This window comes from Nicotiana tomentosiformis, chromosome 7 (assembly GCF_000390325.3).
Source record: "Nicotiana tomentosiformis chromosome 7, ASM39032v3, whole genome shotgun sequence".
NCBI lineage: Eukaryota > Viridiplantae > Streptophyta > Magnoliopsida > Solanales > Solanaceae > Nicotiana > Nicotiana tomentosiformis.
The window spans coordinates 59,789,379-59,815,657 of NC_090818.1; positions in this window are offsets into that span (position 1 = coordinate 59,789,379).

A 26,279-nucleotide genomic window follows, 5' to 3' on the forward strand; every position below is an offset into this window, starting at 1 on the left:
CTCTATTTTGCTTGGCAAGCTTTTGAGGATATGGAGGAGGAGGCTTTGGCAATGGTGCCTTAGCCTTTTGCACTACCGGTTCTGGTATGTCAATAACGTGATCCCTAGATGGGTTCACTTCCTCTAGAGTCTCTTCCATATTGTCATCAATATCAATACGAACTTCATCATTTGATTGCATCACATTGCTATGGGTCTCTTCTTCTTGTACCACTTGCTCATCATCCACAAGTTGCCTTTGACTTGAGGTGGGTGCATTCCCACCTTTATCACTTCTTGTAGTAACGGACATGTCATGTCCCGTGTTGTTCCTACCTTTTGGGTTCACCACCATGTCACTTGGTAGTGACCCCTTAGGACGAGAATTTAGAGCTTGAGAGATTTGCCCCATTTGAACTTCTAAGTTGCAGATCGATGTGTTGTGTGAGGCAAGTTGGGTATCAGAATCGGCATTATTCTCCATAATTTTCTTGAACATGTTCTCAATATGTCCCATTTCATTGTAGGAAGAAGTAGGACCATAGGAAGAATAAAGAGACGGGTTGCTGGGTTGTTGATACATCGGGGGTCTTTGATAACCCGACCCCCAATTGCCTTGATTGTTACCTCCTAAATTGCCTTGGTTATTGTTATTATGCCAACTCCCTTGATTATTGCCACCACTCCAATTTCCTTGATTGTTATTTTTATTCCAATTGCCTTGATTGTTTCCACCACTCCAATTATCTTGGTTGTGAGAATTCCAATTTCCTTGATTGTTTTGAGGTCGCCATTGTTGTTGGCTTGGGCCTTGGAAGTTGTTTATTTGCCCTTAAAAGTTGTTCATATATTGGAACTTTTGTTCTTGGTCATTATAAGAGTTATCTTGATCAAACCCACTATCTTCTTGCATAAAATTGCCCACTCTTTGTTGCACTTGTGGACCCTTTGTTCTCTGTTTATTTACCATCATATTTACCCCTTCCATTGCATTGACTTGCCTTGGGTTTTGCACTTGTTAATTGACCTATCGCGCAATGCACACCTCAAAACAAGGTATGACATGGTCTATTGCAATTATAGTAACCCAACGAAGAGTCGGGATCAAATCCCCGGCAATAATGCCAAAATTTGGGTTCAGAGTGCCTCTACAATTGTTAACATGCTTCTGAACTTTAACTGACTTATGTACTTTGTATTACAGACAATGGTTCGATCACGGGGAAAAGGTGATATATATAAAGGGTGGGGTGAACTCTCCTGAGGCCGAGGGAAGGGCACTCAACCTCTGGGAGTGCAATCAAAATTAACAGCCAAAAAGAAGACCACTGGGAGAGGTAGGGCCATAAAGCCCTCAAAATCAAGCTCAATTATCCCGTCTAGGGAAGCCTCCGAGGGTCACTCAGTGGAGGTACAGTCCGAGGCCCAGTCCCTACCAGCACAATTCACTAGGAGATACCAACTACGCAACTAACCCTCCTCTATACACACTCCCTCTGCACCAGTTGCAGTAGATGATGATGATGTTCCTGATGATGGTAGGGGAGGTGACACTATAGTGGGCGGCCTAGAGAGGTCGAAGAAGAAGGAAGTATGGGAAGATAAGTTCGTGAGTTTGACTACCTTCACAAAGTTTAGAGAGTGGTGGCCCCAGAGATCGCTCACACTTGAGCGACAATTCTTGCCGAAGGATTTGGATAAATACAATCCAAATGTCCTTAAGCAGTTCAGGGAGCGCAAATGGTGGATGTGGTTCACCCAGAGTGTTATGGATGCCAAAGATCACTTGGTACGGGAGATTTATGCCAATGTGGCACACATCAAGAAGTGTTTAGAAGTGACCAAAGTGAGAAATTTGAAAGTCAGAGTCGACCCAAGCACTTTGAACACTTACTTGGGATTCGAGAAGGTAGAGGAAATCCAGTACTTGGAGAGGCTTGCTAGAGGTGATGCAGCTTGCCCTTGGTTAGCAGATATTTTGGCTCCTCCAGGACCACCACCACCGTGGATCACAGCAGGGGTTCCTATTGCACGGTCCACACTTAATCCTGAAGCAAAAGGGTGGCCAACGTTTGTGTGCAGCCGTATTGACCCAAGCCGAAATGAGAATAATCTTCCAATCCCCCGAGCAGTTTTAGTGGCATCTATTATGGCCGGGTACCCAATCAATATGTGTGCCATCATGTCGGCCAACATGTCAGTGATTGTCCGAAAAGGTGAAAGCTCCTACCCATATCCCAACACCCTCACAGAATATTTTACAAATGCAAAGGTGGAGCCGAGGAGTTTTGATACAAAAGTGCAGGCCAAGAAGCCCTTCTCATGGTACTCCTTACAAGGTTTGGAAAACCCAAAGTTCAAGGGTAAGGCAACTACCATCGTTGGTCAGTCTGATGAGCCATAGATGGTGGTTACAGAGTCAGCTGTTGAGCCTTCTACAGCTCCTATGACTTATACAGCAGCCGGTCCTTCCACCGAGACAGCTGACATGCCACCACCTTTATCTTTTAGACCATTAGCATTAGTACCAGTGCCTGCCTCATCCACATATCCACTCACTGCGCTGTGTGTCTCCCAGACATTGGCGATTCTCAATAACTGGATGTAGACAACTACTTTAAAGTTGTCTGACATATCCAGTGTTGTTGCACCACAGTCTTCTACACCAGCAGCAGCACATGTTCCTCCGTCAGTAGAGGAGACATTGGAGAAGATCCTGGACAACCAGAAGACCATTATGGATACACTGGTGGAATATGGGGGAGTTATTGAGGAATTGGGAAAACATGTTAAGAAGATGAGGAAATACCAGGCCTCAAAGAAATTAGTGGAGAGATTGAGAAAGGAGGTGACAAAGATTGCAGCAGCTGGTGATTTACCATTTGACCTACTGATGGAGACAGATCCATCAGTACCAGCAGACCCAGCAACACCATCAGCAGTGGCACCAGCTGGCCAGTCTGACGAGCCAGACCTTGCTGCCCATACTGCTGAGGAGGTGCTTCAGATGTTCACCAACCCCGTTGTTCCCCGAGCAGAGAATGATGAGATCCAGTTGGAGGAGCCCGAGGGTGGTGATGCTGCCATGCACCCTGAGACCACATAGGGAGTTTTCTTTACTCTCTACCCTCCCTTATTTTAATTCTGCTAAGCATTAGGGACAATGCCTATTTTTATTCAAGGGGGTGGTCTATTTTGGTTGGATTGATTTGATGACATTGGCCTGTATTAACTTTAATACTAATTTTCTTTTATCTTTATTTTCTCTTTCATTATGTATATATTCCTCCCTCTCTTTTGATGTATATATTCTATTTCCCTTGGTTTATATATTCATTTATCTTACTTTCAGTAGCTTCTTTATTTTGTTTTCTTAGTAGTCTAGCTTCTTATTTATGTTAATAGCTTCTTTTTGATTCGGTAGCTTCTTTTTATGTTTAAGTGAGCAATAAGCCTTTGATTTTCATAATTCCACGGTTCTTTCCAAAGGCGTATTTTGTGTGAACCGGGTGGCTCTTCCCAACGATGGATGTCGTGACAACCTTCTTAAGGGATTGAGTCTATTTTTGATATTTAGGTAGAAACAATAGTGTTAATAAACACAAAACTGGTCAAGCATGGTTCACTTGGTACCAACACACTTAACTAAACGCTTATGGTTAACAACAAGCTTTTGGAAAGAAATGGCTCTAGTTAGTGACCAAGTGACCCTTGTGTTTCCTTAGGCAATCATCGAGTGGTTTAATTGAACCATTAGCGATCTTCAATCTTGAATACAGTTGTTGTGGGCCCTCGACTCTATCCTCTTTTATAATCCGGTTGTGTGAGAGGTGAGATATTTTATTACAAGTCCAAGTACCCGTGCAAATGGTCTAAAACCTGCCCCGAATGTGTTTCTAGGCGAAAACGTTTGCTTGGCTTGAGAAATGATTGTAGGCTCTCCTTTACCCGTTTTAAAACCTTCCATGGCCCAACAATGATGTTATCCTTGGTCAACCCTTTTGATCCTAAAGACTTTTTCATTCGATAACCATGTTACAAGACTTTACCCATTCTATAGTGACCCTCTCTTGGCACCCGAGCTTTCCTTAGCATTCATGAGAAATGAATGGAGAAAAAATAAGTTTGGGGGAGAGACGGGGAGTTTAAAAGTGGTATCAAGGCACAAGAAGAGAAAAGAAATGAAGTAAAGTAAAGGCAAAGAAAAAGAAAGAAACAACAAAGGAAAAACACAAAAAGAAAGTGAATAACTTGAAGGGTTGAAGGGATTCAAAAGAAAAGAAAGCAAAAGTGTAAAGCATGGAGAAAACAAAGAAGGAGAATATGAATATCATGAACAAGAAAGAGTGATGTCAAGTATCTCTAGTTCCCCTAAGAAAAAAGAAAATGACTCAAAGAGTCGGCAAAGTATGAGCCAAAAAGAGAAAATGGAGTGCTAAAGGAAAGATGAACCCGTTCCATTCCAACATTTCCCTCCTTAGTCCAAAAACCTTCATTACATGCCGAAAAAGCCCTACGTGATTTCAAGCCGAGTAAGCTTACATTAGTGGTGATCTACATGAGGGGCAAACATATGGTACTTAGAGTCATACTTGTGACATTCTTTTGAGAGTGATGAGCGAACATTTCACGAATCATTGAATTGAGTTCTACATTCTTGATTGAGATGAGCTTACGGAGAGTATAGGAAGAGGCATTTGGGATCCACAATGACCTACATGAAAGTGCGAACTTCCTTGATGAGTAAAGCCAACTCTTGATGCTCAAGTGTCACATTAGAGCTATTTATGCTTTAACATTCAAAACATGGCCTTGTTGATAATTCATGAGTGTGTGGGTAATTATTGGTCCCAATTGATGTGTGTTTGATTCAACTTAGGCCAGCTGAATTAGCTCTTTTCTTGTGGAGGTGGGAATTACCTTATTTGCTTGAGGACAAGCAAAAGCTTAAGTTTGGGGGAGTTGATAAGTAGGGATTTTGACTGCTTATTTGCACTCTTTTACGTTAGTTGTAGCTCAAATATGCTTAAAGGTATTCCCGAAAACTAATAAAATGTGCTTACTTGCAGGAGCATTGGAAAAAGAGCCAAAAAGATGAAATTCAACTCAAGAAGGAGTATTTTTGGACAAGGACTAAAACGAAGCAAAAAGAGCAAAGTGCGGACCGCACAATATTGAGTGCGGCCGCAGACTATGAAGGACCTCTGACAGAATTCCTTTGCAAAGTGTGGACCGCATAATTATTGTGCGGCCGCAGAAGATGAGATTCAGAGAGATGGATTTCTGAGTCCATGAAGAAGTATGGACCGCACTATTATTGTGCGGCCGCAGAATTCAAGAGTGCGGTTGCACTCAGAAATGTGCGGTCTGCAGAAGTCCCTCCTATCAAGCTCAAATTCAAGAGTGCGGTCGAACTCAGAAATGTGTAGTCCGCAGAGTCTGAAGACGTGCGGCCGCAGAAGTCCATCCTGTCAAGCCCAGCTTCAAAGAGTGGACCGCACACAGAATTGTGCTGACGCAGAACCTCCGTAGATAATTTCAGCTGTGTATAAATAGTTCTTTTTGTCAAATTTAGGTCAAGTTTGAACTCTAGAAAGTAGATAGCTGTTTTTTCTTTACTGCTTTGGGAAACTTTGTATTAGTTTATCATTTTAACATTGGATTTTCATCCTTTTATCATTTATTATGTGTTTAATCTTATTTTCTTCCTTAGTTTCTTCATTTTTCCTTTGAGTAGCTAAATCTCTAGCTAGGGTTGTAACCCAACCCTAGTTCTTGCTTGAATTTAGGAATTAATAGTTGCAAGCATTGATTCATGCCTAGACTTAGTCTCTACTTGAGAAAGAGAGACTAAGTCTAGGAAAACTTGGCTAACAAGAAATTAGAGTGAACTCAAGAAATTTATAGCCCCAATTAAAGGGTTGAATCTAGAGATAGTAAGACCCGACTTGAGCAGATATCAACGGTTTTGTGAATTACCCATTTGGACTTGAGAAAGACAAATTGGGGAAAACCACTCTAACTACCAAGAGGTATCGAGTGGGTAATCACGTGTTGATTGCTATATTACACCACGATCAACAAAACATGCCCTAAAGCCCACAACTCATTAGGTAACCGCCTAGGTGGAAGTCACACCCCTAGATCTTTTATAAACTTGAAAAATAACAACACCAAAAATATCGTTCTATAGCTTTACATTTACAAACAATAACATAAATTGTAGAAGTATAAAGAAACAACCAAGTATGTGGAAGTGCATTTTAGGCATGTCATACACCTAGCCTAAGTATATACCTAATCCAATATAAGCTCTATGAGGAATCGACCCCGACTCAAAGTTGGGTAATTATAATTTCATCGACCGCTACACAATCCCAATTAGTGGTGTGAATTTAGGCGACATAAGTACCTTGAACACTTATTTGGGGTTTGAGGAGGTAGAGTTGGTTCAATACTTGGAAACATTTGCAATAGGTGATGCGGCTAGCCCTTGGTTAGTAGAGATCTTGGCATCTCGAGGACCACCACCACCATGGATCATAATAGGGGTGCCCATTCAGAGGGCAACCCTCAACTTTGAGGCAAAAGGGTGGCAAATATTTGTGTGCAGCCGCATAGATTCGAGCCAAAATGAGAACAATCTTCCAATCCCCCGAGCAGTCTTAGTTGCGTCTATCATGGTCGAGTACCCAAGTAATGTGGGTGCCATCATGTCGGCCAACATGTCGGTGGTTTTCAGGAATGGTGAGAGCTCATACCCGTATCCCAACACTATCATGGAGTATCTCACGGATGGGGGGGTGGAACCTAGGAGCTTTGATATGAAGGTTTGGACTAAGAAACATTTATCCTGTTATTCTCTGAAGGACCCAAGGAACTCGATGAACAATGGTAAGTCGACTACTACCGTAGGTCAGTCTGTTGAGCAATCAGTGGTAGTTGCAGATTCTAGTGCTATGCCTTCTACAACTTCTATGCCTTCCACAACAGCCGGGCCTTCCACCGAGACAACTGCCATGCCACCACCTCCATCTTTAGGGCCATCAGCATCAGTATCAGTGCCTTCCTCCTCCACTTATCCACTCAATGCGCTGTGAGTCTCCCAGACACTAGCGAGTCTCAACAACTAGATGCAGACAACTACTGCAAAGCTGTCTAACCTATCCAGTACTGTTGCAGCACAGTCTTTTGCCCCAATACCCCAGGTTCCTACGTCAGTGGAGGAAACATTAAATAAGATATTGGATAATCATAAGACCATCATGGATACCTTAGTGGCACATGGGGAGGAGCTAGGTAAACAGGTGAAGAAGATGAGAAATCCCAGGCCTAAAAAATTAGTGGACCAGTTGAACTGTGAAGTGACCAAGATAGCAGCAGCTGGTGATCTTCCCTTTGACTTACTGATGGAGACAGCTCCATCAATACCAGCAGACTCAGCAGCACCATCAGCACCAGTGGCACCAGCTGGCCAGTCTGAGGAGCCAGACCTCGTTGCCCACACTGCTGAGGCGGTGTTATAGATGTTCACTAGCCCCGCTACTCCCCGAGCAGAGGATGATGAGATCCAGTTGGAGGAGCCTGAGGGTAGTGGTGATGCTATGGACACCGAGAACACATAGGGAGTCCTCTCTACTCTTTCCCCTCCTTATTTTGATTTTTGTTAAGCATTGAGGACAATGTTTATTCTTATTCAGGGGGTGGTCTATTTTGATTTGATATGACATTTGACATTGGCCTGTAATAAATATAAAACTCTTTTTTAATTTTTGTTTTCATTATGTATATATTCTTATTTCTTTATTGATATATATATTCTTTTGCCCTTTCTCGGTTTGTATATTCATTTTTTCTTTCAGTAGTTTATTTCATAGCTTCTTTATTCTGTTTTCTTAGTAGTGTAGCTTCTTATTTACTTTAAATAGCTTCTTTTTGATTTAGTAGCTTCTTTTTATGTTTCAGTGATCAATAAGCCTTTGGTTTTCTTAATTCTACGGTTCTTTCCAAAGGTGGCTTTTGTGTGAACTGGGTGGCTCTTCCCAATGATGGATGACGTGACAACATTCTTACGGGATTGAGTCCGTTTTTGATGTTTAGGTAAAAAATAAAGTAGTAATAATGAATAAGAGAGTCAAGCATTCTTCACTTGGTACCAACACACTTAACTACATGTTTGTGATTAAAAACAAGTTCTTGGAAAGAAATAACTCTAGTTAGTGACCTTATGACTCTTGTGTTAACTTAGGCATTCATCGAGTGGTTTAGTTTAACCATTAGTGATTTTCAATCTTGAATACGATTGTTGTGGGCCCTTGACTCTATCCTCTTTAACAATCCAGCTGTGTGAGAGGTGAGATGTTTTTTTGCAAGTCCAAGTACCCATGTGATGATCTAGAACTTGCCTCGAATGTGTTTCTAGGCTAAATTTTAAGTTTTACTTTGCTTGAGACATGATTGTAGGCTCTCCTTGAACCGTTTTGAAATTTTCCATGGACCACCAATGATGTTATCCCTAGTCAACCCTTTTGAGCATAAAGCCTTTCTCATTTGATAACCATGTTACAAGCCTTTACCCATTTTGTAGTGACCCTCTCTTGGCACCCGAGGGTCACTACAAAAGTGGTATCAAGGTACAAAAAGAGAAAAGAAATGAAGAAAAGGCAAGGCAAAGAAAAAGAAAAATTCAAAAAGAAAGTGAATAAATTGAAGAGTTGAAAGGATTCAAAGAAAAGCAAAAGTGCAAAGCATGGAGGAAACAAAGAAGGAAAAAATGAATATCATGACCAAGAAAAAAATGAATATCAAAGAGTCGGCAAAGCATGAGCCAAAAAGAGAAAATGGAGTACTTAAGGAAAGATGAACTCATTCTACTCTAACATTTCCTACCTTAGTCCAAAAGCCTTCATTGCATGCCGAAAAATCCCTACGTGATTCCAAGCCGAGTGAGCTTACATTAGTGGTGATTTACATGAGGGGCAAGCATAAGGTACTTAGAGTCGTACTTGTGACATTCTTTTGAGAGAGATGAGCGAACATTTCACAAATCCTTGAATTGAGTGCTTCATTCTTAAGTGAGAAAAGATAACGGAGAGTAGAGGAGGAGTTTGGGATCCCAGTGACCTACATGAAAGAGCGAACTTCCTTGATGAGTAAGTCAAATCTTGATGCTCAAGTGTCACATTAGAACTATTTATGCTTAAAACTTCAAACCATTGCCTTGTTGATAATTCATAAGTGTTGTGGGTAATTGTTGGTCCCAATTGATGTGTGTTTTCTTCACCTTAGATTAGATGGAACAGCTCTTTTCTTGTGGAGATAGGAATTACCTTATTTGCTTAAGAACAAGCAAAAGCTTAAGTTTGGGGGAGTTGATAAGTGGGGATTTTGACTACTTATTTGCACCTTTTGACTTTTGTTTTAGTTCAAAAATGTTTAAAGGTATTCCCGAAAACTGATGAAATATGCTTACTTGCAGGAGTATTGGAAAATGAGCCATTAAAATTAAATCAAACTCAAGAGGAGTGCTTTTGAACAAGGACAAAAATCAAGCACAAAAAGCTAAAGTGCGTACCACAGAATTCTGTATGTGGTCGCAGAACATGAAGAAGAATTAACAGAGCTATAATGTAAGGTGCGGACCACACAATAACTGTGCGGCCACAGAAGTCAAGGTTTAGAGAGTTCCAACTCCAAGCCCAGCAAGAACTGCGGACTGCACTATAATTGTGCGGCCGCAGAAATCAAATGTGCGGCTGTACCCAGAATTGTGCGGTCCGCAGAACTCAAGAGACGCGGCCGTAGTGCAGAATTGTGCGGCCGCACATCCAACTCCTGTCAAGAGATGAAGCAAAGTGCGAACCGCACATAGAATTATGTAGCCGTAGAACCTCCTAAGGATAAATTTTGTCCAAAAATTTCAGTTGTGTATAAAAAGATTTTTTTTGACAAAATTAGGTTAAAATTTGAATAGAAAAAAGTCTGTAGCCATTTTTCTTTACTCTTTTAGGCAACTTTAGTTTATATTGTTGATTTTACATTGGATTTTCATCTATTAATCATTCAATATGAGTTTTATCATCTTTTCTTCTTTATTTTCTTCAATATCCACTAGGAATAGCTAATTTTCTAGCTAGGGTTGTAACCCAACCCTAGTGTGGGTACCCAATGGGTGTTTGATTTAAGGTTTATTTATGGTTGGTGTGTATTATTTAGCCTAGTTCTTGCTATAATTGTAGAATTAATGGTTGCAAACATTGGTTCAAGCCTATTTGACTTGGTCTCTACTTGAGAAAGAAAAACTTAGTCTAGGAAAACTTTTCTAATAAGAGTTTGGAATGAAATCAAGAGATTGATAGTCCCAATTAAAGGGTTGAACCTAGATATAGTAAAACCCGACTTGAGCAATTTGTCAACTATTTAATTAAATACCCATTTGGACTTGAGAAAGCCAAATTGGGCAAACCCACTCTCTTACCAAGATGTATTGAGTGGGTATTTGAGTGTTGATTGTTATAATACACCCTGACCAGCGAAACTCGATCTAAAGCCTACAACCCGTTAGGAAAATACCTAGGTGAAAGTCACAGCCCGAGACCTTTTACATATTTGAAAAACAACAACAGAAACATTCTTCTCCAGTTTCATATTTTTCAATTGTAATCCTTAGTATAATTTTAGAAGTAAAATCAAAACAAAGTTTGTGAAAGTGAAAATTAGAGAATTCACGTGCTTAGACCAAATACATACCACTAATCTCATGTACGCTCCTTGTGGTTTTGATCCTGACTCCTAGTTGGGTATTATTATTGCAATCGACCGCTTCACAACCCCAATTTGAGGTGTGACTTGGGCGAGATCAAGCACCTACGGAAGGTCCTAGCCTGACTGCGGGAGCTCGAATTATATGTGAAGCTATCTAAGTGCTCCTTCACCCAAAAATAGATTGACTTCCTCTGACATGTCATCGAGGAGGGGCTGATCAAGATAGACCAACAGAAGATTCAGGCTATCATAGATTGGCCGCCGCCTAAGGATATCCATGCCTTGAGGGTGCTCCTTGGCCTATGAAATTTTTATCAGCGGTTTGTGAAATATTAATCCCTCATGGAAGTGCCGTTGATAACTCCTAAAGAAGGTCGCACCTTGGGATTGGGGTCCTAGGTGAGCGGAGGCCTTCAACGCATTGAAAGCGTCTATGTCTAGTAGCCCCGTCTTGGCCCTCCCTGATTTGGCCAAGCCGTTCGAATTACAAATGGATGCCTCTGACTATGCTCTAGGCGGAGACTTGATACAAGAGGGGCATCCAATGGCGTACGAGAGTTGTAAGTTGAAGGATGCAGAACGACGCTATGCCTCCCACGAAAAAGAATTATTAGTCGTCGTCCATTTTCTTACGCCTTTGGAGGAACTATCTGTTGGGAACCCCGTTCTTGGTCAAAACAGGCAACACAATTGTTAGCCATTTCATGACTTAGCCAAAGCTGTATGGCCGACAGGCCAGGTGGCAGGAACTTCTAGCGGAATTTCACTTCAACCTAGAGTACCGAAGTGGGAAGACCAACCAATTTGTTGATGCACCTTGTCAGAGATATGATCTATCATCAGTGTGCCTACTTCCCACCCTAAGGGGGAGCGAAGTGGCCACCACTATAAAAGATCAGATACAGGATCTACTCGCCAAGGATCATGCTGCACAGTATTTGGTCGATTTGGTAGGACAAGGCAAGACTCGCCAGTTCTACATGGAAGATGGGTTCCTGAAGGTGAAAGTGAACCGACTTTATGTGTCACGCCCCGAACCAGGGGGCGAGACCGGCACCTGGTGCCTCACCTAACCTTGCGTACCAACTTGCAAATAAGGAATTCTGAATATGTGATGTCATACTTTGTCCATGGGCTACATTGGAAGACAACTGCGAATGCTGACTAAATATCAATATAAAACTGGGCCGACAAGGCCGTCATAACTACTACAGCTGGCAAACCAACAAAATATACATAAAAGGCCTACCAACCCAACATACTGCACTAACTGACATGATATGTCTACAAGCCTCTACTGGTGGATATACTGTGATCGGAACAGCTCCCCGACCTACTCATAACATATATACATATATATACAAGATGTACATAAAGCTCTAGACCCGGCAACTCCGAAAGGCATGGAGCTTACCGATCAAACTGAACTCGGGCAACACTTAATGAGGAGGTCTACCCGTCTGTCTATCTAAACCTGCATGAATGAAATGCAGCTCCCCCAGAAAATGGACATCAATACGAAATAATATACCGAGTATGTAAGGCAATATACTGAAAGTTGAAACTGAACTGATAATATAATAAGTGAAAGCAACTGGAAGTTAAAGATAATCTGAAGGTATGCTTACGTGCTGATACTGACTCAACTCCCTCAATATAGTAAGTAAAATAGTTGTCCGGCTCTATAAGGCTCGGTATATATATATAACTGCTCTGTCGTAGTAGGCTCTCACTCATAGGTGCTCGGCTATACAAGGCTCTGTATCTCGACCAACTAGGCTCGCTCATAGGTGCTCGACCACAGTAGGCTTGGTATATAACTTACCATCTGATCATAGGTTGCCCAATAGGGGATTACCCATTGATTATATCTCGATAGTAATGAAAATATTGTAATACTGTATATATAGATTCTCTGCTCTCTTGACTGGAAGAAGATAATACTCAATTGAACATAAAGTACCGATAAGGAAGAATACTGTAACTTATGAGACTAGGAAAATATACGTAAATTACGGGATATGAATTTTTCTTTATGCCTCATTATCAAACTCATGTAATTACAAGATCATGCCAAAATGAAGAAAAATCTTAGCCTTAACATACCTAAGTCGGTTCTCTTGACAATTCCTCTAACACACGTCAATTGTGACAACACGTAATGGTGGATCGAAGTAGGGGAACATTCGTATGATATTTTTGAGAAAGATTGCACCATACTCCGTTATAATTGCAAAATCTCACTTTCATTTTGAATTGTTGAAGCATGGCGTTGCTTTGATATATGCAGATGCATATGAAATGATCCAAATAACGTTATGAGGTTCTCTTTAAGAGTCATAACTCTCTTAAGTTATAGATTTCTTATACATGGGTGTAGGCCCCACTTTCATAATGACTAAGCCACCAAAAAGACTCTCTTAATGCCAACTTATTCTATGGTTTTAAGAGTCATACTTTGATAAAGCCTTGGCTGCCACGTTTTTGTAGTTAAAGCTTTATATAAAATACCATTAATTAACCACTAATCTCATGATTAATTGATAATCTCCCACTATCCAATAATTAACCGATTACCTACATAATTAAGAATTATCTCAAATTACTTATAATACTATTCACTTTAACATACCTTATACACCTTACTATCATGGACATATGGTACCTTGTATGGTACTAGTCCATAAATGCCGGGTATTTTAGCTCGGGCCGTATTTTATCCCAAAATGTCAAACTTTGACGAAATTCACTTTCTTCGATTTTATTACCCTCTCACCTTCACGAATTTACTCATTACTTGGTTGAAATAGCATAAAATATTTATAATCTTAAAATAATCTCATTTCCGAACTTACGTCGATTAACTTACGATGAAACTTTAACGTATAAAAAATGCGGGATGTAACATCTCATTTCCGAGCTTTCATCAATTTACTTATAGCATACTTTCACGTCCGAAAACATGGGGTGTAACATAATTCCCCCCCTTTGGAACATTCGTCCTCGAATGTTGACTGGTGTACTTATCATTTTCATAGCCTATGTCTTCCGAATACTTTATTACTCTCTTTGCCATCTAGGCAACTGTTCTGTGAAAAGGTCTAGAGCATTCCCCCCTTTAGGCCTCTTTCTCACACCACGACTTATGGTCGAAATTCTTCCAGTCTCGTAACTGTTGCTACCTTATATCATGCAGCATGTACGGCTCTGACCTTGTAAGTACGCTTATGCATCTCTTCTTTCCTTTTTTCCTCCGACTTTTAGCCATTACTGAAGTTCTTCGCTCGGTATTTTGTCGAACTTATGAGTATTGCTATATCTTATTTTATAGACCCGGTTATCCATCTGTATGACTTTACTGCATCTAAGTAGGTCATACTATATCATAACTCTTACCTCGATTTCTCGTTATTGAGGTCTGCTAACAAATTCCAGGTTACTTTCATTGCTTATCCAATATGTATAAATCTATGTCCTTTAATGCTTCCACATTACTGTTCATCTTAAGAATGACGGCCTAATCTCATCTCAAACTTTATAACTTTTATCCATCCATTGTTGATTCACCCCAATATTGATATACTATCTACCCCTGATAACATAACCTTTTATGTAACACTGCCGCTAAGGTTCACGTTTCATCGGGGAACATCTGAAATGACTAGACTGATCCACCTGGGGCGATACCACGCTTTCATAACTGTATCTCATGGCATCCCAATGTGATTCACCTTGCGTGGGTATTTTAATCCTGTCCAATTCATGAGATCCCTTTCTTTTCTTCGTCAGATCATTACTTAATCGAAGGCCCAAACGTCATCCTTTATCTATCACAATTACACCCTCATTCTATTACCAGGGCAGCATTCCATCTCTTCTAAATGGTATTAGTCTTAGACTCCTTTGAGTTCATTCAGTCTATAGTGAGCTTTGTATAACTTAGACAAACCATCTGCTCTTCTTGTTTTCATGGGCTTAATCCTGAGGACATATCCATTTTTGTTACCTTCTCACTCACCCATTCTTATCCTTACTCCTGTCTTCTAGAACCTTGTCGCTTCACCATACAATAGCTTGCGACCTACACATATCTATTTATATTACTTGCAACCTTTCAACTTTCTTGCATCATAGATTTCCTTATGTCATTTTGGAACATCAAGCGAGACATCACATCGCCTCTAACTCTTCTTTACTCTCTTAGTCAGGATTTTCGATACCTAGACCATGGGCTGGAAGATATGTTACTGACGATGCCGTTATTATTCCTAGATACTGAATCCCGATGCTTCTATCACTCTATCTGAAGTACAGATTATTCACAACCTTCTGCGTTTGAGTATATCGTACGTTGTCCACCTTTACCTTACTTACCTTAAAATCTCATATCGTATCTTCTATCTCTTTCATGACCTCCCTTCCACCTAGGTATAATTCACATCCACATCTTGAACTTCTATTATAATACATGAGCCTTTTTACACAATCTCGTGAGAGCTTCATACCAACTTCTTATGAGGCCGGTACTCTTCTAACTGGCTTTATCGTAGAGCCGTTATAGAATATGGCTACTGTACTATCTCTCTTGTACCTTAGATATTTAAGAGTGATCCTGCAAAGTTCTCAATCACGAGGTCTATAATTTTCTTGGTCCAATAATCAGGCTCCCTATTTACTTAGTTGGTGTAACTCTTTAGTTTCCACTTCCATCTGATTAACCTTCATGTAGGTTTAACCTATCTTCTGATTTGTGGCTCATGGTATTAGTTATTCCTTTAGCCTTTCATGGACGCTATGGAATATCCATGATACAATCCTTTAACAATTCAACCCTTTGTGTATGACCTGGACTTAATTCTTTCTTTTAACTTATACCGGAGTCTTCTACGTCCGTATGATTGTCAACATATATGTTGCATGTATAAACCTCCAAACTCTTAAGTGCGTCCATAACGTAACTAACTCTGGATCATTGATCGAATAATTCCTTTTGTTCCTTCTCAGCTTTCTTTAAACGTAAGCTTTTACTTTTTCTGGTCTTTCGTGTTCATACTTAGCTTATCTTAGTGCCCATGCATATTGAAATTCCATACAACTCATATAATTTTGGATATCACTTCTGATTTTTACTTCCCGTTCATTAACCACGGTAGGTGCCAATTCCTTTTGGAATGCTTACAACGTTGTTGTGAGACTGTTATTACGCAACCATTTCCTCTTTAGGTCACTGTTCTTATTTCCTCAGCTAGTCTTTCATTGTAGTATTTAGGGAGGATCTTCTGATTCTTGTAAAGCTGCGAGATTATCATATCGTATACTTAACGAAATATTTTGATGTTCTTCCCCGCCTATAATTATCCGTAGTTACTTAACTCCACGCCCTTGTGCTTATAGGGTTTCTTCTGAACTTGATATTTTGACTATCTTCCCAGTAGCACTCACTTTTATTTCCGTAACACTCATATGGTACCTTTAACTACCCCGACTCCTATCTGAATATTTCTCAAGTATTACAATGACACTATTGCGAGGCTGGATTCACTATATTGGGTTTTACTACGTTTATCTTGCATGATCTGCTGACTCGTTTGTAACCTCCTGTCTAGCCATAACTAGGCTCTTCCTGAATCAACTACCAATTACTTGTTGTCCATTCTATTATTGCCGGAATGCAATATGAAATTCTCATGATGCTGACTATCATCAAATTACTCAATTCCTAATTCATGTTTAGTTTATCTTGTTCACCAGTCCATACTGATTTCTATTACTCTGGGGTATAACTTTCCCTTCTGTTAATCACGTTAGAGTCGCAAACTTATTTCTCGAAATGAGGATGTGATTGTATGGCCTATACGCTTTTGTTGTCTTAAGGCCCATCACCTCTCGTCTCTTTCTTCATTTGACTATAGATTCTGTAACACTCTACAGTTGCCATCCATGTGTCACATCTCACTCATAATGCTTCATTATCCCTCTTCGTACTTCCCTGCTAATATTTCTATCTATCACTTTATTCGGAAAATTCGAACAAAACATTCTTTTGCTTTTAGCTCCCCTTGCTCCATCCATTGGCTCTTCGAATTTCCAAACATTCTTTCTCTAGTAGGGACGGGATCAATACTAAGGTAATATTTACCTCTTCCAGGATTCCAGTGCACGTCCTTGTAGTACTCATATCTAGCTGTACTATTTTAGAGTGCACCATCTAGGTGTCTCACAAGGAGATCTACTAGCACATTTGCAATATCCTTCGGAAATGTCAATAAACGATAAACAATCCATTCGCCATTTTGGGTTATTCTAACCCCAGCCAGATCCTGATATCCTGTCCTGTCTTAAACCATATATGCTAGCTCCCATAGGGCATAATCGAGATCGGTGTGGCCAATTGTGCATACCTCTGTTACTGTCAAAGGTAACTCAAAATGCTTATATCTCTTTTCTGAGTTGTAGATAATGATCATCTTCACTAACTGGGTACCTCGTTCCCGTATTTACCTTGCTTCTTTTATTTATTGAAACTTGTATCTATCTTCTGAGTCTCTCATTGCTTTTCACCAAATTGGTGGATAGATATACTTGCCTTAAGGCTCCTTATCAAGAAGCTTATACACACATGATCTACTGAAGACCTTACATTTACTCATCATAAGCATGATGCATAAAATCGAGTTTCCTCTGACTCAATTCTTCTACAGCTATAGCTCTTACCAATCGTCTTTCTGGATGTAGGCATCGTCGTATTATGAATAAGATAGAGTTTAGGAAATTGAGTTCTTACAACTGAGCTCTACCACACAATCTAGAGTAAGAAGAAAGAGTGACAGTCTTAAATGCCCTGTAACCTCCTGCTTATAAGTGTGGTGCATGACACACCCATAAAAAAGACTCTACTAGACACATCTTGTAGACTCCCTAGGATAGAACTGCTCTGATACTCCTTTCGTACCGCCCTGAACCTCGAACTTGGGGGGGGAGACCGGCACCCGGTGCCTCACCTAACCTTGCGTACCAACTTGCGACTAAGGAACTCTGAACATGTGATGTCATACTTTGGCCATGGGCCACATTGTAAGACAACTGCGAATGCTGACTAAATATCAATATAAAACTGGGCCGACAAGGCCGTCATAACTACTACAGCTGGCAAACCAACAAAATATACATAAAAGGCCTACCAACCCAACATACTGCACTAACTGACATGATATGTCTACAAGCCTCTACTGGTGGATATACTGTGATCGAAACAGCTCCCCGACCTGCGCATAACATATATACATATATACACAAGATGTACATAAAGCTCTAGACCCGGCAACTCTGAAAGGCATAGAGCTTACCAATCAAGCTGAACTCGGGCAACACTTAATGAGAAGGTCTACCCGTCTGTCTGTCTGAACCTGCATTCATGAAATGCAGTGCCCCCAAAAAAGGGACGTCAGTACGAAATAATGTACAGAGTATGTAAGGCAATATACTGAAAGCTGAAACTGAACTGATAATATAATAAGTGAAAGAAACTGGAAGTCAAAGATAATCTGAAGGTATGCTTACTTGTTGATACTGACTTAACTCCCTCCATATAGTAAGTAAAATAGTTGTCCAGCCCTATAAGGCTCGGTATATATATATATATATATAACTGCTCTGCCGTAGTAGGCTTGCTCATAGGCGCTCGACCATACTAGGCTTTGTATCTCGACCAACTGGGCTCGCTCATAGGCACTCGGCCACAGTAGGCTCAGTATATAACTTACCATCTGATCAGAGGTTTTCCAATAGGGGCCTGCCCATCGATTATAGCTCAATGGTAATGAAAATACTGTAATACTGTATATATAGATTCTATGCTCTCTTGACTGGAAGATGATAATACTCAATTGAACATAAAGTACCGATAAGGAAGAATACTATAACTTATGAGACTAGAAAAATATACATAAATTACGGGATATGAATTTTTCTTTATGCCTCGTTATCAAACTCGTGTAATTACAAGATCATGCCAAAATGAAGGAAAAGCTTAGCCTTAACATACATGAGTCGATTCTCTTGACAATTCCTCTAACGCACATCAATTGCGACAACACGTAACGGTGGATCGAAGTAGGGGGAAAGTTCATATGATATTCTTGTGAAAGATTGCACCGTACTCCGTTATAATTGCAAAATCTCACTTTTTATTTTGAATTGTTGAAGCCTGGCGTTGCTTTGATACATGCAAATGCATATGAAATGATCCAAATAACGTTATGAGGTTCTCTTTAAGAGTCATAAGACTCTTAAGTTATAGATTTCTTATATATGGGTGTGGGCCCCACTTTCATAATGACTAAGCCACCAAAAAAACTCTCTTAATGCCACCTTATTCTATGGTTTTAAGTTTCATACTTTGATAAAGCCTTGGCTGCCACGTTTTATTAGTTAAAGCTTTATCCAAAATACCATTAATTAACCACTAATCTCATGATTAATTGATAATTTTTCACTATTCAATAATTAATCAATTACCCATATAATTAAGAATTATCTCAAATTACTTATAATACTACTCACTTTTAACATACCTTATACACCTTACTATCATGGACATATGGTACCTTGTAAGGTACTAGTCCATAAATACCGGGATATTTTAGCTCGGGCCATATTTTATCCCAAAATGTCAAACTTCGACGAAATTCACTTTCTTCGATTTTCTTACCCTCTCACCTTCACGAAATTACTCATTACTTGTTTGAAATAATATAAATTGCTTATAATCTTAAAATAATCTCATTCCCGAACTTACGTCGATTAACTTACGACGAAACTTTAACGTACGAAAAATGCGGGATGTAACATCTCATTTTCGAGCTTTCATCAATTTTCTTATAGCGTATTTTTACGTGCGAAAACATGGGGCGTAACATCATGTTCCTAAAGGAGGAGATCTGCGGAGGACTCTTCTAATGGAATGCCATGATACTTTGTGGCCCGGCCATCCAGGTGAAGAACACACCATGGCGTTGTTGCACCGTGCTTATTATTGGCCTCAAATAGCTGATGACGTTGCTCAGTATGTGAAGACTTTCCTAGTATGCCAGAAAGACAAGTCGGACCGCTTGACATAAGCGGGACTTTTGGAGCCACTACCTATTCCAAAGAGACTTTAGGAAAGCGTGTCACTAGATTTCATTACCGGATTTCCCAAAGTTGGAGATCTTACAACTATCTTGGTTGTGGTGGATCAGTTTTCCAAATATGCTACATTTATAGTAGCCCCAAAATATATATAAGTGGAAGATACAACTCAACTGTTCTTCTCTCATGCTGTCAAATATTGGGGCCTGCCGAAAGACATCTTTAGTGATCGCGACTCTCGCTTCACTAGCAACTATTGGACTTAGCTCTTCAAGTACCTCGGGTCCAAGTTGAGCCACAGTTCAAGTTTTCAACCGCAATCTGATGGCCAGATGGACCGGTTCAATGGCATGCTGGAGGAATATCACCGCCATTTTATTATCAGATCGTACAAGAATTGCGTGAAGTTTCTGAATGTTACTCAACTATGTTTCAATTCACAAAAGAGCTCTAGTACAACCAGAAGCACTTTTGAAATTGTTACCGAACAGCAACCGCTACTCCCACACATTGTGAATTCCCCAAACATGTCGAAATCTCCTCGAGCTACTAGCTTCTCGAAGGAATGGAAGCAAAAATTGGAGATAGTGCGGTGCTATCTTGTCAAAGCCCAAAAACGGATGAAAAAGCATGCTGATCAAAATCATCGCTTTGTTGAATACCAAGTAGCAGACAAAATTCCAAAGTGGTACTTGTTTACAGGGGTCCATGAACCTCACCTATTGCAAAAATACACTGGACCTTTGTCCATTGAGAAGCGCATTAGGAAAGTTACATACCGGGTGGATACCCCAGCCTGATGGAAGATTCATCCAGTATTCCATGTTAACCTTTTGAAACCTTTTCGGGAAGACATGGAGGATCCTTCGCGGAGCCAACTCACAATACCCAGTATTCGAGGCCCTAATTCAACCGAAAAAAAAGTAGGTAGAATATATTCTCAATGATCGAGTGATTCATGCTTCAAGGAAAGATCACCAAAAGTTCTTTGTGAAAGAGTAGGGCTGTGATACAAAGGAGAATACTTGGGAGAGGGGAACAAACCTCAAAGCCTACAAGAGCCAGATCGAATATTATCTTGCAAGTAAGGCGCCGAGGATGTCGCCGACTCAGGTGGGGAGAATGTCATGGGCTGCTTTTCAGCCATGCCCCATGACCCTTGGACGCGCTCCATGGCGTCCACTCAAGCCTCCCAACGCCTAGTGCTATGGACGACCTTGTGGTCTTTGCCGTGCCAAGTGACAAGCGCGCCTGTGCCTATGTCTCCCCCTCCCGATTGCCCTCGCTAGCACCCAGCCGCAAGCAGATGCCAATAGCATCGCGTGCGCAGACAACACCGTATGTGCAGACAACGTCGTGCGTGCAGACGCTAATGCTAAAGACAAAGTTGCTGCCAACGGACCTGCTTATGCTTTGTAGGAATCTAAGTCATTTCTATTATAAATATAGAGTAGTTTTACTTCATGCATTTCCATTATGTCTCTCTAGCTTAGTTATGTCAAGTCATGTAACTTTGGTATATTATTTTTAAGCATTATTAAGGTAGATCAAGCAATCAAACTTTCTAGCAAGTAAACAATTCTCTATACTAGTGTCTCTCCCCCTCGACACCGTATTGCTTTTCTATAATAGCTTTTATTAATGAAATCAAGCTTTCTTTCATTCTCTTTTCTGTTCTCTCAATTGCTCTTGACATTGATTTTTCCGTACGGCACTGACAGTCTCGTCTAGCATACAAGGGGGGGACCCCAGTTGGCAGATGGTAACTGCACGGACGTCGGTTGCTTAGCCTTACGTCGCCCTTCCAAGGAATCTCAGGAAGGCGCCGCATAAAATTACACACTTCGAATTACTTCCAAACTTTGCATACAAGTTCAATTCAACTATAAAGACGTATCCAAAGTCTCAGAACTCCAATTAGAGTCCAATAACATCAAAATCAAGTCTTGGTCAAACTTATAAACTCTTAAGTTCTTCAAATTGTCAACTTTCAACAAATAGTGTTGAATTCTTCTAGGAACCTCCAAAATCAAATTCGAACATACGTACATGTCCAAAATCATCATACGAACCTATCGAAACCATGAAAACTTGATTCCGAGTCCGTTTACCCAAAAGTCAAATATTGGTCAACTCTTCCAACTTAAAGCTTCCAAATTGAGAATCATTCTTCCAAATCAACCCCGAACCACTTGAAAATTAAAATCGACCATACACGTAAGTCATAATACATTATATGAAGCTACTCAAAGTCTCAAACCACCGAACGGAATACTAAAACTCAAAATGACTAGTCGGGTCGTTACACATATGAACCTATCTGACCTTCAAATTACTAATTCGAGCCCGTTTACTTAAAATATTGACTTCGGTCAACTCGCTACTTGCTTAAGTTAAGGCCTCTACTTAGGAACTAAGTATTTCAAATCACTCCCAAACATCCCAAAATCCAAACCAACCATATATGTAAGACATAAAATATCATCTGAACCTACTCAAGGTCTCAAATGACGGGATGCTAGAACTTAAAATAACTTGTTGGATCGTTACACATTAAAAATCAGGGAAGGCTCATAAAAATTGCATGCGGGCTCAGCAACCTCCAACAATTCAATTTTAATATACATCTCAAGCAAATCAAGATTTATCATATACCACACCGTGTTAGGTGCGCTAAAACATTCTTGGAATAATTCATTGTCAATTATGAGAATTTCTGAACAACGAGCATTACCCTGAACAGTAAAAATACGTTATCTACCCGAAATAACAAGCCTTAACTCATTCGGTTAGTTTTCATTCTAGTACGCATGTTCCAAACTAACCAATCATACGCAACATCTAACGAAAGTTTAATAACTGCACGAGCACCATAATTATATTTAACTGCAGTCAATTTCATATATTATATTACCGCCCCAATACAAGGCAACCCTTACATGATATTCAGTTGATATTTTCAGACCTATAGAAAAGCCAACAGCAATAATCAATAAATTATAAATGCAATAGGCATAGAGTAAAATATGAAGAAAGAAAACTAATTTGGCCAAGTACATTTGTTGTTATCTTTCAATAAACTATATTTAAATAAAATATATAATATTTTATGAACTTTGTGATATACATAGCAAGAAATTAGACTGTTAATATAGAGTCCGGGGAGCTGCTGAACAAATATGAAGGCGTACATCAATTTGCTTTTCTCAGAAAATAAAGAAGGCTCAAGCCTGTCATAGATTTTTAAATTTCAAATTGGAACACGCGATTATGTCGTAGCGCCTTTAGTATGCTACCAAATTAAAGTTCCGTCTATTCTTTTTAATGTTAAATTGGCACACTGAAGGCACAATTACTACTTCGCGTTTTTACCATTTATGTCAATAATTTTCTGACAGCATCATTTATTGGATTTAATTTAGTTTTTTCCTCATTTCAAGAATCCCTTCTGATTATTACGTGTAAAAAAGGTTTTATACCGTCATAAATAAATTGAACTTCTAATAAAATAACTAAAAATAATAGTACTGCTAAAACGTAATCAATAAGTTCTCAATTACGTATCATTTCTCTGTCGAGAATAATCTAGTCCACCTTCTATTCCACATCAGCATACACCGTTATAAGTGCTACATCTATGTGGATATTTTGAAAATATAATTCACGGATTTATGGCATCGTAAATGTATGTCTTTATTTGACGAAAACTTAATATGACCCTTCAATTCATGATCGTATTTAAGCGTTTATATGACATGCACTCACCATCAGGTACAATCTTTTTTTTTTTTTTTAGTATCACTTATGATTTTCAACTATTTCATTAACCGCTAAACCCCGTCTTTCATAACGATATAATAATTTTGTCTCTGAACTATAACTCAATCTCCAGTGAGCACCGGTAGGACAATTGGATCTCAATACTCTTTTTATTTTAATAAAAGGAACATGGTTTATACTACAAATAAAGGGCCATGGGACTCCAACATTTTCAAAAAATAAATCCTTGATGTAGAATTCATGAGACCATCATTTGTTGGTGAGTGGGTCAAAGTTACTATTTGGGATATATAAAGCCTTAAATCATATAGAAATGAGTGGTTGATAAGGAGAAATCAGAGGAATCAGTGGCCTTTTCAACCACTCAAAAGACGAGACAGTTTGTTAATATAACTTCTCTTATGCAGCTTTCCATCCGTGGTATGCGAAAAGGGAGACCTTGAATGAGAAGAGGCGGGAGAGGTCAATTTTCTACAATTTTTATTATATTTGGTCGGTCGGCCAAAATAAATTATAGCCACTAGTTAAATATATATAAAAAAAAAATTAATTATACATAAAAAATAAATATTATATATTAATATACAAAACATTATATATTTCTCGATTGTTATTTTAGGGGACGCTACACTATAGATTTTCCAACCAAACTTAGTTTTCTAAATATCACAATTTGCATTGTAATAACACTAGTAATTTTGTGTACATTTTATCTCCCGTTATTTATTTGTAAAAATAAAGAAGAAGCCATCCGGTAAACCATTCAAGTAATACCCTCCCCCTAAAGGTAACATGACACAGAAAATCCCAGATCAAGTGCAGTTAAATGCGAAAACTGTTATATTATGGGAAAATTTGACTCGAACTGATCAATGTGTGTATCAATCCATATAACTTTATCAGGTTATGTGATATCTTAAGGTAAAAATATATAGAAGTTAATCATATTTACGTGATAAGTCTTTCTTCTTTTCCATCTTTCCCCCTCATATCTGTTACTATAGGCCTCTCAGTGCAATTTTTCCCAAACATTGATCGTTAATTACGGGAATTTTAACCAGTTTGTCATTGAAAAAAGCGTAATGTGCCTCGTATGTGGTATTTTGGGATTATATTATTGAATCTCACTCTTGTTGTCTTGCACTTACAGCGTAATCCATTAACTTTATGTTGGATTCTCTCTTAGCGGAGTCTGAAAAAAATATTCCAACTCAAGAATCAAGATAAATTCCTCTACTGGGCAAGATAACTTTTGCCTTTTTTTTTTTCTTCTTCTTATCTTCTTTCAACGAATCTAATAGCTTTTAGATAGTGACAAAAGTTCTACGAATTACATTGACTAAAGTTGATAGGGACTATTAAAAAATTTATATATGTGAATTGATATATACCTTATAGCAGTACAAAGTCATAATTTATTAAAGTATAGTTCAAACTCATTATGGACCAAATTCCCTTCCTTTACTAAGTCAGATGGATTTTTTTTTCTTAATAAGTTAAATCAATTTATTTACAAAATATGTCCCAATTTTATGTTCAAGATTTTGTTACCTCTTGTCTTTGCAAATCAAAATGAAATTTCACAACGAGTTCTGTTTTTACCCTCCTTTTTTTCGTCATGTTATTAGTCTACATTCAAATTTAAATGGTAACCATAAATTTAGAGATGGCGTTGTTGTTAGTGATATATTTACTAAGTTTGGAGTCTAAAATATTTAAGAATTTTTAAAAAATGATTTAAGTTTTATGTATTGTATGAGATAATATTTCTTACTTATCTTTGTAATTTAGCGCATGACAGTAGATTAATTACCATTTTTATTAAGTTACATACTAATACTAATCATTAAAATATATTTATAATTATTTTATATGTGACTGATTATGTCAATGTTTTATATAATTAATGTATAAGAACTTAAACTCATTACAAACAGTGAAGCAAAAAGTACAACGGGATATACAAGTGACTCCCAAATTATCCATTCGATGGCACCCAATATGACACCAACTGTTTTTGCGTCGCCACTAGTTTTTGTTATCAACAATTTCCAACAGGATCAAGCAGGAGCAATACAATATAGGAAGGTCAAACAAACAAGAGCTGAGCAGGTCATGGATATGGAAACTACAACAACTTTTGCAACACAGAACATGGGCCTGCCTCTACAGTTGCCAATGGAGTTACTATAATAGAAAACTCCGATTTGCACAATGACCAGCTCTTTTTACGTATACAAACTTATTTCATGGTAGTAGTTGTAATAGTCAACAAACTAGCTCTACTAATGTGATGCACCCTACGCATCACCCTCTCTGTGGCAACAATCCTTAATAGTTAATGCAATATTATCTTACCTACCAAAAAAAATAAAAGCTCTAGTAAATTTCACCTTATCCTATCTATTTTTGGGTCGAGAAAATAATATTACCCTTTTTAAATGGGACAGAGAGGACCCTCTTAACCTCAAAATTAAAAATTAAAATAAGAAATTATTGCTGGAATACAAATTAAAAGGTAAAAATGACCATCAGCTGATATTGATTATGCACGTTTTTAATTCAAAAATAAAAATATTACTCAATTATATTTAGAAATGAATAATTCCAGCTAATCCTTTTTTTTT